Below are 14,883 nucleotides of genomic sequence, written 5' to 3'. Positions count from 1 at the left end.
ACTTATTGAAATTTTTTCCTAGTTGTCGGTACATAAAACAGGTAAGATACAGGTGATGTTTCAGCATCAATATCAAATAAATAAAAAAGATTTTCAAATTAAAACATGGCATCTATTTAATTGCTCTTTACATAATTTATCGCAGTTTCAAATGCATTTACTCAAATCGCTTAGAATCAGCATAAATCATTGGTAACACTTTATTTCATGTTTACACCTACGCATATTACTAGAATATTAGCCATTCATTAGTGATGATTAAGCATATATTAATGCCTTATTCTTCATGACATTATTCTACATCCCTAATTCTAACCAATACCAAAACTTAACAGCTACCTCACTAAATATTAACAAGCAGCACATTAAATTTATTAAGAAAAAAGTCATAGTTAATAGTTAACAAGAGTGTTATTTATTCTAAAGTGTTGTAAATTGTTTTGTTTTTTTTTTAAATGTCAGCGTGCCATCAATCAACTAAAATTCAGCTAAATGTAGATTAAACCAAACTTGTTGGTCATTGTGTGTTTAAAACACATTCAGTTTATTTGTAGCATTACACAAATCTTTCACTGATTTATAAATTAATGATTTATAAATGACAAATGTGCATCAGGTTTATTAGCTAGCAATTCCATAAAACTCTAATTTAGTCCTAAATATTTTAGTGCATCAGAGGCGACAGGACGTGTAGTTTATTACGTGACCACTGGATGGCGATACAACGTTTTACAAACACACACACACAAAAAAAAGAAGCTTTTTAAATATGCGTATTACCGAGGCACAGCAAGATACTCCGGGATGCCTTCTTCTCTCTTTTAAGTTCTCTGAGCACCTGCAGATACTGTTGTTTCGGCTTAGTTATTTCTTCACAAAGCCGAATCATCCCGAGGCTTTCATGTGAGGAGTACAGTAGGAGGCGTTTCATGTCCTGAAATGGACCCCTCTAAACCTGCGCCCCGCCGAACGGATTAGACGGAGAGATGACGGAAGGGCCAACTGCTGTCTCCAGGCAACAGCTTGCGGCGCACTGCGAGCCAGTATCTCGCATGTAAACAAAACTGAGATGTTGGTGCGCTGTTCATCTCCTTTTGCTAAACAGCAGGCCGCTTTTCAAAGGGGGCGCCTTTTCACCTTTCTTCTGAAATTAAAAGGATCTACCTGCAATACCCAAACTCTCAAAGCCGATGCACGAAAGAGCTTTTGCCTCGGCCGTTTAGGATTGAAACGCCTCTATCCGCGTGTCACTCGTAGAGGTCATTACCAATACGTGGCCCCTAATTGCGTTTTCGTACGCAGGGCAGTGATATTTCCCGTCTGGCACAGATTGACTTGACTTTTTTTTTTAGTTTAGTGAAATATTATGTTAAGTAAGACAAGGCGTTTAATATGGAAGAGGTTTGAGGGGTCTGATTTGGAGCGTTCGTGCTGTGACGGTGACAAATTAATATACAAATCATGCGAACGGGTCATGCATATTCATCAGACAGACAGGTGGCTTGATTGTGTAGCTTTTAATTAATATTACTTTATGAGCTGCATTTACATGTGTCATCGGCCCTCGGGGTGCAAGTCGAGCTCGGGCGGGTTCGCAACCAATTGAAAAATTACAGTTTTGTTTTATTTTTCTGTTTATTTATTATTCATAGCGCCTCGATGAGTAATTCATAAGTGTTCGAGATGCATGTGCAATTGCTGGCCCGATATTAGCCAGTGTCGATACAATATAGTGCTGTCGAACGATTCATTTGAGATTATTTGCATCCAAAATATGTTTATGTTTACATAATATATGTGTGTGTGCTGTGCGTATTTATTGTGCATATATAAATTCAAACATATTCACATATATATTTAAGATAATTGTCGTATATGTTGATATATTGATACATACATACATTTACATACATTTACATATACATAATAAATATACACAGTTCACGCGCCAATAACAAAACCTTTATTTTGTGTATGATTAATCGTTTGACAGCACTAATACTTACTAAGGTCATTAAAATGACTGCCCATTTATTATTGTAGCAGTTTTAAAGAAACACATTCAAATTATTACAAATTATTTGTCAGGTTTAAGGCCGTCAGTGCTGAAAGGCATATGGAGGCATCTGTCAAAATACATTCTCGTAACCCAGTTTATTTTTCAATGCGTTTTATAAACCATTCAAGGATTTATATTCCCAAAATATAATTTTATAGACATTTAGTGTATTTTTAGTGTCGATATTGGACATTTGGATGATGTCACTAAAAATAAAAGTCGTAAAAACGTTCACAATATATTCGTTATGTTGTTTAATATTTTTAGGTAACACGCGTTTAACGCATTTCCGCCATTGATTATCATTAGCCAATGAAACAATCTTTGGGCGGAGAGACGCGTAAGCCCCGCCCCTCTCGGGCTGCAGCCGAGTCAATCAAGATCAAATCAACCAATAGAGAAAGTGTGGGGCGTGGCTACTGCAGCTAGCTCGGCCAAAGGGTGTTTAGCTGGAGCAGCAAAACCAATTCAGATTTCGTTAGAGAAGTGGCTGCTAGTAATAATAGAAATAAAAAATACCAAAATACACGGAGAAAGACAACGGAGGAGTTTGATGGGATGTTTGGGTTTCATTTGCAGAACTGCTTTTCCACAGGTAAGCTAAAAAATTTAAAAATACGCTTTACTATTGTTCCTCCACTAGATGGCACTAGCAGCACAGAAACCGCACACTTTACCTTTAATTATGACTAATAAGTCATTTAATTAACTCTTAAATGCAATTTACAGTACGTTAATTACCTGTAGAGTATTTATCCCCCTATAGAGCAGCCGGAAATTTTCTTCAGTGTCAAAAACACAAAAAAACTCTTTTAGGATTTTAAAGTACAGCTCAGATCTTAATATAAGGCTGCAACACAGCACAGATCATGATTGTTAGCTTGTTTTTCAAATGACTTCTTCAGAAACACACAGCAGAGTGATAGGATCTGTGTTTATAATCTATGTTTATAGAAAAATTCTCTGCACATGTTTTTTATGCTTTTTGTTTCAAATGCAAGTTTATAATGTCTTCACTTCAAGTATTAATACGTACCTTTAAGGTACCAAAATGGACCCTTTTGGTACAAGCGTACCTTTTGAAAAGGGACCGCCCCAGCGGCAGCTTTTATACCTTTATTTCTGTAAACTATTTTATTTATTTAAAATCACAAATAAAACAAAATATTGGACGAGAAAAAAAAGTAGAAAATTAAAATACAAATGGTGTCTTTGCAACTACCTGAAAAAGGTACTAAAATTACTAAAACTAAAATAAATTTAAGTAAAATAAAAATACTTAAAAACACACACACACACACACACAAAACAGCTTATAACAAAATTGAAAACTTAAAATGAAAATTATATATATATATATATATATATATATATATATATATATATATATATGTATACTTTTACACTTTATTTAGTAAAGTATTAATTAAATTAGTTATTAAAGTAATAAAGTATTAAAGTATTAAATATTAAATGAGTGTAAACTGAAAAAAACTTGAAAACTAGAAACTTAACTTACAAAAAGTATTTAAATAAGCAAAATAATATTTATTTAAAAAAAAAAAAACATTGACAAGCGACATAATAAACTAAAACTTAAACTAAAATTACAAATCTTTGTTTAAAAACCATTGCCATCGCCTAGCTTGAAAATGTGTGTACTACAATTACTAGAGCTTCATCTAAAATGAAAATGAAATGCAAAAATAAAAAGGCGATTCAAAACATTAATAAATGAAAGTAAATGAATTTGATTAAAATGATAATGCCTATAAATATGTGTAGGACCCATATAAAATGAAATGCACAGCAGGTGCAAACGTATTGCTAATACGCTTAATTGCTTAGAATTTAAAATAAAATAAAGAACATTATTTCTACTCTAATTTAAACGCAACATCTCTCAGTCTCAGACCTGCAGCACTTTCCGTGTCTATCCACTAGATGGCGACAGGAATCAATAAATAGCAACTCAAGCCAACAGACTCTCCCACATTTTTATTCCTTTATGAATTAATTTGGCTAAATACCCTAAAACGCAAGTCAGTGTTTCTTTTCTTCCGGGGTTCAGCGCGCAGTTCTCTGATCCTCGTCGAAACACCGCGCGCGCCTCCGAAGCGTCGTGTCGCCGCGCGCGTCACCTCTAGGTGGCGGCGCTTGCGCGATCGCCGCGGCTTTCGCCCGAGCCGTGTCCGCTTCAGCCGCAGGCGGCGTAGTAAACGCGTATCCTCCCGCGTCCGCCGAACGAACGACGGCGTCCCGAACGATTCCGGTGAACGTGTCGGAAGGGAGCGCCGCTCTGACGGCGAGAGCCTTTTCGCGCCACTGCAGAGCAGCTACGAAAACGCGCGCGGCCCTTCTGTGTGAAGTGTTTGAAATGTTTAATAATGATAGATCGGCTCTGGCTCTGCCTCGACGCCACCGCGTCCCCGGTCTCACCCGAAGCCCGTACCTTATTTTCATGCACAGCGGCGTTTATAACCTTTCCCACAGCTTGTATGAGCATCCCTCCTGCCCGGTGGTGATGTTCGAGACCGCTGTCCTCTCGTCTCTATGGTAACAGTGAGACACCCTCTCCCCCAGCGCGCGCACACACACACACACACACACACCTTTCCTCTCCATTGATCATGAGGCTCATGTGCTCATGAGAGCGTCTGACCCAAAGATCCCTCTCTCTCCGAACCCAGCGCTCATTAACATGACTCCTCTGTGTCAGGCATCCGTTCACCGTTAAAAAGAGCAAGTAAATGGAGAAGAAGAAAGAAACAGACATTCATTAATTGCTGCGCGGTGGCCTCATTAGTCTGTCCCAAACAGAGACGGGCATGTGACTAAAGCTCCCCCTCAACGAGCCGTTAATGAATCTGTGTCTATCTACCTGTCTGTCTGTCTGTCTGTCTGTCTGTCCATCACGAATAATACAGGAATGCGTGCGAGATTTAAAAGAAAAAAACACGACAAAAAAAAGTATGCATGTGAGTAATATAGTCTTAATGGGTTATATTTATTATACTTGCAGGATGATTTACTTTATTATATTTGATTTCATTTCAGGACTTTATTTTACACAGATTAAATTTCACTTATTTAATCGTATTTTATTTGCCATTTTATGGAAAAGAGTGGCCAGTGAAATTTGTTTTGTATTATATATCAGTCTTTCATTTTATTTTATTTTATTTTATTTACTATATGTAAAATAATTAAATATCAGTCTTTTTAAGTGCTGCCAAAGAATCGTCACAATCGCAATTCATTTATTACGTATTTACGAATACAAGAACATGCATGTATATGTTTATGACAAATATGCTATGTTTGTATATTAAAGAGCTATATATAATATAAAATATAGGAATATAAATGTATATACATAAATATTTTCAAAATAGATTCTTTGTGTGTTTATTTAATATATATTATATTTAATATATATTTCTGAAAGTATATATATATATATATATATATATATATATATATATATATATATATATATATATATATATATTTTTTTTTTTTTTTTTTTTTTTTTTTTTTTCCTGAAACCAGGATTAACTTTCCTTTTTAGTCAGTAAATAAATAAATAAATGTTTACTTCACTAGAGAATATATATATATATATATATATATATATATATATATATATATATATATATATATATATATATATATTATTTTTATTTATTTATTTATTTATTTATTTTTTCTGAAACCAGGAATAATTATTTATTAAATTACTTCACTAAAGAATATTTACTGATTCAATTTGTCTTTATTTACTACATTTATTTTAATAAATGTATTTAAAATATTATTATTATTTTTAAATGTTTTCATTATTTCATTTTTTTCTTTTTTTTTTTGTACGCGATCCCATCGAATAAATGTAAAGTCAGAGCAGCAGCCTCGTTCAGAGTAGTTTATGACTTGTTATTCCAGATACGGAAGCCGCATGTGAAATATCCGTCTGGTCTTGCGTCGTCAAGGTCGCACAGTGGCGCGTGTCTGGAGAGAAATGAAATCCCAAATCAATCGGTTACTCTGCTGGGCTCTGACGGTAAACTTCAAGAGAGAAATACTGTCGGGCGGCGTCAGAGCACGATCACAAACCGGCAATCCGCTCGTTTAATACGGAGCGCCTGTTTAATGTGAACGCTGCACTTCCGACAGAGATGAATAAGAGATGAAGGCTGTTGTGCAGCGATACTTAGGAGCGCGTTCTGGATTCTGATCTGATGCTGCTAAAGAGAGTATAAAGAGGTGGACCCGCAATTACAGGCAGAAAGGTTTTAGTGTGCTCGGCTTATTCTTATTCATGGCACAATCTGTGACCCGCACGCGCACACACACACACACACACACACACACACACACGCTTCTTATCTTGTCAGTGAGGACACACACACACACACACACACACACTTTCATAGTCATAGTCACTGGCACGAGCCTCTGCATCATAAAAATCTCTCCAGCCTCCCCCTGCAGCCTCTGTGCTTCTCCCCGGAGGAAAATAACTCTCTTATGTCTCTAACTTATGCGTCTTTTCCATGTTTATGTGGACGACATTCAGATAATTCGCTCTTCCGTGTCGATTCGGGGCCAAATGAGGAGGATATTATTAAAGAAAATGCGTATTTTAAAATAATACACCGAATTAGTATTATTATATGGAGAGCATAGCTCAGATAATTCAGTCTTTAATGTGGATTATGTGGAAATTACGAGGGCTTCGTATTAAAATCTCACATTTTGATGTTAAAATAAATAAATACCTTTTAAAACCAGATTACGGAAAAGAGTGGCCTTTAAGAGAATACGCCTATGCGGGTTGCAAATTGAAATAAAATATAATTTACACTATTTAAATGCAGTTCGTTGAAATTAAGAGTGCTTTTGACACGCTTAAGAGGCCTTTAATTTCATAATAATAATAATAATAATTGTTATTGTTTGTAATGGGCGTGCCAGACCAGAAGCGGGTGGATCCAAGTGCAAACTTTTATTCAGAGGCGTGGTCAAAAAACAGGAGGGGGTCAAAGTGCTTGAACAGGAAGTTTAAAACTAGGAGCTGAAGGGGAGTGACAGACACAGAACAATACCGGACTTAAACTGAAAAATAAACACAGCTTGGTAGAGTCGCTGTGGCTAGGAGAGTGATATATGCTAGACAGAGAGAAATCCAGGGTTTATGCAGCGTTTGTTTGACTGGGTGCAGCCGTGTAACCTGGTGAGCGAACACAGGAGTGAAGTCCAGGGTGATGAGCAACAGTCTGTGTGGTGTGACAGTTCATGTGTGGGGAGAGTGACCTCTGGTGTCGGGCAGAATTCATGACATTATTATTATTATTATTATTATTATGAAACCTTCATAAGAGTTCTCATTTTGGTATTCCTAAATACTAAATAAATGAATAAATAATTATTTTAAAATTATTATTTATTATTGGGAAATGCACATTTTTAAATATTTAAATAAAGCATATATATATATATATATATTTTTTTTTAATACAATTAATTACGATTATGAGTGTTTTTGTCACACATAAGACAAGAGGCCTTTTATTTTTTTTTTAAATATTATAGTAAAGTATTGTAGTTTATCTCTAAGCATACTTTTAAGATGTGAAGTACACAGCAAGATTTTTTTCTTGCGCGATGTACTTCCTTTTGAAACAGGAAGTTGAGGCAGATATCGATCGTCCCTGTTTTTAAACAGCCAACCGTCTTTTTGTTTACGCTACAGCCTCTGTCCCCGTTTTGCTGTTCCTAATTGGCTGCGGGCGACTTAGGGGGCGGGACCTTCCCGTTGCAGCGATCGCCCGATTGGAGGAAAAATCTGCACATCCCTGCGAGCGCCGGATGACTCATACAATAGGCGGATTTAAAAAGCTCAACGTTAGGCCTAACTGCGACGGCGTTTAGGCGCGCGCTCTCGTACAAACGAGCCATTCGTCCTCTATCCAATCTCGGGGCTGTCTAGGAAAAAAAAAGTAATAATAATTGAAATATTCAAGAGATCTCATTTGTGATTTTTCTTTCCTGTGGGTCTCTCCCCATCTCAAGTGAACTCTTTCAACTCCTGCCTCGTGATCCACGCCGCACTCTTTCTCTCGACCCGCACACACACACACACACACACACACACACACACACACACACACACACACACACACAGAGCGGCTCTGACACACACAACCTGAGCAGCCTCTGAAGCTGAGATCTTAACCTGTGAGGCAGCCTCTCTCTGACTCTCTCTCTCTCTCTCTCTCTCTCTCTCTCTCTCTCTCTCTCTCTCTCTCTCTCTCTCTCTCTCTCTCTCTCTCTCTCTCTCTCTCTCTCTCTCTCTCTCTCTCCCTCTCTCTCTCTATCCCAGCTAGAGCAGGTGGTCTCCAATCGACTCCCTCCTTCACAAATCAGCATTCACACATACATCCATCTCTCACTGGCTCGCGGACGGGCTGCGATCCCCCCTGAGCTAATTCCATTATACATTCCGTCTGGAAGTAAGAGAGGACTGCCCTCTAATTGCTTTCTTATCCCCCTGAGCCCCCTTTCTCTCCTTTACGCTCCTCTCCTTCTCTCCTCCAAACTGCACCCCAGCCCCAGCCCCCGCCCGCTCCGAACATGGCAGCAAAGGGAAGGAGGAAAGTGAAATAGAGCGACTACACGCGCCAGAGAGAGAGAGAGAGAGAGAGAGAGAGAGAGAGAGAGAGAGAGAGAGAGACGAGTCTGCCACTGACAGGGAATATCTGCCATTTTCCGCGTTGCAGGAGGCTGCAGCCCTGATCCAGAGCACCGGGATCCAGGCACAGGCACCACCGCAGGTAGAGACGCATGTTTCTCCGCATTTAAGGGGCTTAATGTCAGCGCGAGCGGACGGATGGAGGGATGGATGGATGAGTGCCGGGGAATGCGGGATGGAGCTGCGTGCATGGGGACAGGGGGGCGTGTTGGATAACAGGATGCCCATGTGTTTTTGCCGCTGCGCTCCGAGCCTGATCTGAGTTCAGTCTGCTCCCGCGCGCATCCCCGCTTCGAAAGCCACGGAGCTGATCTCCAATCTGGCAACTTTTAGGTTGCAACAGATACTCTGCGAGAGAGCTATTTTGTTCGAGCCAAAGCTGTATTTAGCAGGTCCCAGTGTGTGTGTGTGTGTGTGTGTGTGTGTGTGCGCGCCATCATTTTGAGAGCCTTTTTTTGTCATCTAAAAATATCTGTTTATACTTTCTGGTTCCACTGATGTCGAAGGTTCTACACGGAATCACGCGTGGCCAAAAAAAAAGCACCTTTATTTTGGGTATTTTTAAACACTATTCGGTCTCGACGCGAGTCGCGCACCGTGTTTACGTGCGGGTGCGCAGCTGAAACGCGCCAGACCAGACCTTTATTTGGAGAGCAAAACACAAATCTCGACGTGCGCCCGTGTTTATGTTAAAGACGCATTACGCGTATGCGGCGCGTGTTTTACGCGAAGACCCGCGCTTGTGTTTGACGGCGGCGAAACCAAAAACAACGCCGAACTTGTGCGTTTGTGTCGTAGTCGGCGTGCTCTCGTGTTTATGTTGACGACACGTCATGCGCATGCAGTATGTGTTGCTTTTTGTATTACGCGATGCTATGAGGATGATTTTGTGATTGAGGTGTACTGGAAAGCATAGGGTCTGTTTACTTGCATTTCAAGGGAATTTGTTCCGTTGGTGTGTGTGTGTGTGTGTGTGTGTGTGTGTGTGTGTGTGTGTTATTTTGCATGCACCGTGCCCTTGATCAAGGAAACACAGGGGTAAGACAGCTCTAACCTATTAAACGCTGCACTGAGACTGCAGTGTCACAGCTGACTGATATTGATGCTCTGGACGGCCCCTCTCCGCAAGAATCCATTTAGAGATGTGTGTGTGTGTGTGTGTGTGTGTGTGTGTGTGTGTGTGTGTGTGCGCGGAAGGAGTGTGACTGACAGGCGGAGAGTGCTCTGTGTGTGTGTGTGTGTGTGTGTGTGTGTGTGTGTGGTTGGTATGTGTGAGACGGACAGATACAGAGAGGAGAGAGAGAGGTGAGAGGAATATGAAGGCAGGGGAGAAAAATGGAGGGATGACATGAATATGTGAGTGAATTAGAGAGGACGAAAACCGATACCAACATCTGCAATAACACACTAGATAAATCTACAAAAAAAACATTGGAACTGTATTCCCAAGGTTAAGAGTGTCAGTCTGCATGTAAAACAACCCAAGACATCAGCAGACGAGATCATGTGCCGAACACACACACACACACACACACACACACACACACACACACACACACACACACACACTTGCAGGGGGCGGGCAGTATGACCAGTCTTATATCATGCTATGAGTCATTTTATATCATGGTAATATAACTTGACATTTATAATTATAAAAAGTTAATGATAAAATGTATGATAAAATAGATCTTTTTTTATATAGAGAATTCATGCTAATATAAATATATAATATATTTTTAATAATCCAGTAAATTAAAAAATATTTCAGAAGTGAAAGTGATAGTTATTTTTACATTTATTATTATTATTATTATTATTATTATTATTATTATTATTATTATATTATGTATTTGTAAGTACAAAGCATAAAACCATTCCATAAAATACACTCAAGATATATTTACAAAAAAAAAAATATATATATATATATATATATATATATATATATATATATATATATATATATATAAGTAGGATTATCCAGAATTAAACAGACAGAGAATATTTTAGAGAATATCTTTGTGCTAATTGCTTCTTAGTGATCTTTTTGTAAACCTGAACCTTGCTGTTTTGTCAGATTTATGCTTAAAACAAGATTGTAAAATGTATTAAATATCAATTTAACATTTAAGGGAGTTTATTTTTATTTATCTAGGGGCAGGGGGTGTTTGTTTATTTCGTTTAGTTCTAAAAACAACGCAATAATTCTGAATAAGCAAACGCTTTTGCAGTACGATGCCTATTTTTAGCTAATCCGGTAAATCTTATTCTTTTCTTCTTCTTTTTTTTTAACCGTCTCGCTTCATTAAAACATATTTTACTTAGAATCGGTAGACGGAAATCAAAAGACGGGATTATGAAAATAAACACAACCCTGACTCCGGCGTTCCAGCGACTCTGCTCTCTGATTGGTCGAACGGCGTCGAAGAAGCTGCTGTGAAAGAGCTGATGTAAACACATCGGCGGTGTTCCATGTGAATTCCGTTTCGACGTTGCCCGGCAACCACAAACAGCTAAACTCTGCTTCACGTGACTGCCCTCGGTGATAACAAGTTCTTAGTCGTCTCGGGACGCACTCCGTATTTGCGTTATTCCGTAACGGAAAATAACCTAATGCGGCCCTGCCCACACGAACACAGCATTCTAGCTAAATCCGTAGCGCTTGACGAATTTCTAGCATCTCACGGTGTATACCGTCCCGCCGCCCAGCTCTCCGTGGCCCTATATTTTTTGTCAGGACTATACCGAATGTAGCAAGGAGGCTGATGCAATCCCCTGAAACTGTCACACACCTGAGGGTCAGTCAGAGAACAACCGTGAAAAACAGAACAAGAGAGAGAGAGAGAGAGAGAGAGAGAGATCGGAAACCCACGGCTCTTTCAAGAATAGAAGGTGATAGGAATGAAATTAGATAGAGAGAGAGAGAGAGAGACGGATATGAGGTGAAGAGAGGGAAAGACAGCGTCCCCCTCCCCCTTTCCGCTGTTTTCTAGGTGCGAGAGTCCTGAGCAACAATCTGGCACGGCTCAAAACAGATCCATAAGGTCAGGACGGGGCAGAGCGCGTGAGGGAGGAAGAGAGGAGAGGAGCCATGGAGGAATTATTTATCTCCAGATGCTGCTGTCTCTGCAGCACTAGGCTCAGCAGTCTTGCTCCGAACGAGCGGAGAACAGGAAATGAATGGACGGAGAGAAGAAATAAACAACGAGCCGGGCGGTCAGGGGTCGGGTCCGTGACACCGTGATGAATCGACGCCGGCGGAAGCGTTTCGCTCGGACGTATCGATGGGAGACAGAGGGCCGTAAAACGGTTGCATGTTAACGGGCGAACACGCTGATTGGTTTGATGCCGATGTGGGCGTAGATTCAAATACCAAGAACGCTCCCTCATCAGCCATTGGTCAAATCTCACCCTAAACTCGCAGGATTGGTCAATATGTCAGGACGATTAAACATCAATCGATTTTGGTAGTGTTGAAGTATAAACAACTTGATTTGGCCATATATATATAATTATCTTTAATTATATTTGAATATAGTATGTATGTATGTATGTATATATATATATATATATATATATATATATTTATAAAGTATAAAAATAAACCTTAGTGCTGTCAAAAGATTTATTGCGATTTAAATTTTTACTTTACTTTTTTTAGTTCATTTCAAACGCATGCTGTTCTTTTGACATTTTTATTTATTAAAGAATCCTGAAAAATGTGTTGCATTTTCAACACCGGTAATGATTAGAATAGATCAGCATATTAAAGTGATTTCTATAGGATCACTGAAGACTGGATGCAATTACAATTTTTTTACTGTATTTTTGATCCGATAAGAGCGGCTAAACATTGTGACGCACCAAACCACTATCCACCTAAAAATCATTTATTTTATTTTTAGCTGCTGTGCGCCACCTGCATGATTTTATTTCACATATGATATGATTTCTCAGGGTAATCAAAGCCATGTTGGGTGATCAACACGTATTGGCGGCTAACCTAAGTCTTGAGCTTTTCTTTTCTTGGCTGTTGAGTGTGTGTGTGTGTGTGTGTGTGTGTGGTTGTGCTTAATGTACTCACGGCCTGTTGTTTATGTCTGTGTGTGTGTGTGTTAACGCCCCTCACGTCCACGTGTGTGTGAACGTACACATCTGTGTGCGGCTGGGAGCGTGACGTCCGGTCGTCGGTGGTAGCGCAGTGAAAGCGCTTGGATGTCATCCAGCTCAGAGGAAGGTCATCTAGCGTTTCTCCAAATAGATCCAGCCTTCATTTCCACTCCACAGCCGCTGTATTTACCAGTCCACTGGCCCAGAACGCTAGTGAACACACGGACGCATGCGCAGCTTCGATGACGCACCTCCCGCCTCAGAAACCGTCCAAAAGAGGCTGTAATGTTGTTGCGGTTTCTTATGGTACCATGACTTAGCGGTATGAGCATCGTGTGTTGGATTCTCGTTTTCCCTTTCTTCTGACACTATGGGTGGTGTCTGCCTCCCGCCACAAAGATACCCTAGATCTAGGACTGCTATTATTATTCATTAGTGCTGTCAAACGATTAAACGGATACAAAATAAGAGTTTTTGTTTGCATAATATATGCATGTGTTCTGCTGTGTATATTTATTATGTATTCCAATGTATTTACACTATATATATATATATATATATATATATATATATATATATATATATATATAGTGTTTATATATATATATATATATATATATATATATATATAAACAACATTTTTCTGAAATATATACATGCATGTGTCATAATAAATATACAGAGTACACAGACATATATTATGTAAACAAAAACTTATCACGATTAATTATTTGATAGCTATATAATATTAATTATTTCAATAAACATTTAAACTCATTTAAAACAAAAAGATAAAACGTGAGTGAATTTAAAATAAAATGTATTAACTGTTGATTGTTAATGTTATTATACAACTTTCAAACTTTACACTTAATCGTGATGAGAAATATATTACTGTTAAACAGTGAACTAAAATTGGTAATAATAATAATAATAATAATAATAATAAAACTCACAAAAATCTAAATAAAAATTTAATTAAAAACTAAAAGTTAAGCTAAGATTAAAATAGAAATTTTATTTAAAAAGCACAAAAATAAAACAAAAATACTAGAAATTTTAAAGCTGTTAAACATTTTTGATGGTGCAGTTCCCTTAAAAATAATAAAGCCTTAAATATATTTTATCACCAAAACTGATAATAATAATAACTGAGACGTAGAAACAAAAACCAAATGAAAAATGTAAAAAATAATAACCCTGTGTTTTTTTGGTGGTTATTAAGGTGTTTATTCCAAACAGGTCGCGAGCAGGTCTCGCTGGTATCTTCTTCGACTGCTTCTGAGGCCGTTATAAAGATACCAGATCTTCCTCAATAAACCGTGTGATCTGAAGTTCATGTCAATAAAGGATTTTTGTAATTAGGGTTAATGGTTCAGAACGAGCCCCTAACCCTAAGCGCAAGCAGCAGTAACAGTCTCGCTTCACCAAGGACACAGACAAGCAGAAAAAGGGCAAAAGACTCTCCGCGTAAATGGCAAAGCTTGAAGCTAACGGTTGAGGCGGAGCTGCAGGTTCAAGCCCCGCAGAGACGGAGCCGAAGCATTTGCATGTGATTTATTTGCGTCCCAATTCTGACTGCATGCGATCCATACCACATCCCCTCAGGAGAGACCAGCTGCACGGACCAATTTACCACCTAGCATCAGCACATCCCGGCCTGCCCGAGCGCCACGCTATCAAGGGCACCCACAGGTAGCCCGCTGGTGTGAGGTTTCGGGGGCGATCTCCGAGGCCGCTCTCGGACTTTTTAACGACTCTCGGGGGCCGGCAACAGATGAGAGAAGAGGGGGTGGGGGTGATTTCGAGCGGGGCGCCGTTGCAGATGATTTTCCTTTCTCGCCCCGTGATCACAGCAGCACAAAAAGCATTTGAAAAGTTCTGCAGCTTCAAACGGCCGTTTGAGTTATATAAGCGTCAGAAAGAGGGCGAGGGGGAGCGGCGAGCCCCTTGCCGGAGC

The 14,883-nt window shown here is 39.0% G+C and overlaps 1 protein-coding gene across 1 annotated transcript in view; it reads left to right on the top strand.

Moving 5' to 3' along the window:
- The first annotated feature begins 8,525 nt into the window (after nucleotides 1-8,525).
- Nucleotides 8,526-14,883, top strand: part of LOC122341955 (retinoic acid-induced protein 1) — a 49,615-nt gene continuing 43,257 nt past the window's right edge. Inside the window, exon 1 of the mRNA XM_043235674.1 lies at nucleotides 8,526-8,892. The gene's annotated coding sequence lies outside the window, so the exon portion shown is untranslated. The remainder of the gene's footprint in view (nucleotides 8,893-14,883) is intronic.

This window comes from Puntigrus tetrazona, chromosome 3, assembly GCF_018831695.1.
Source record: "Puntigrus tetrazona isolate hp1 chromosome 3, ASM1883169v1, whole genome shotgun sequence".
Classification (NCBI taxonomy): Eukaryota; Metazoa; Chordata; class Actinopteri; order Cypriniformes; family Cyprinidae; genus Puntigrus; species Puntigrus tetrazona.
The sequence above is the reverse complement of the archived record's forward strand: the minus strand, read 5'-3'. Positions and strand labels throughout refer to the sequence as shown.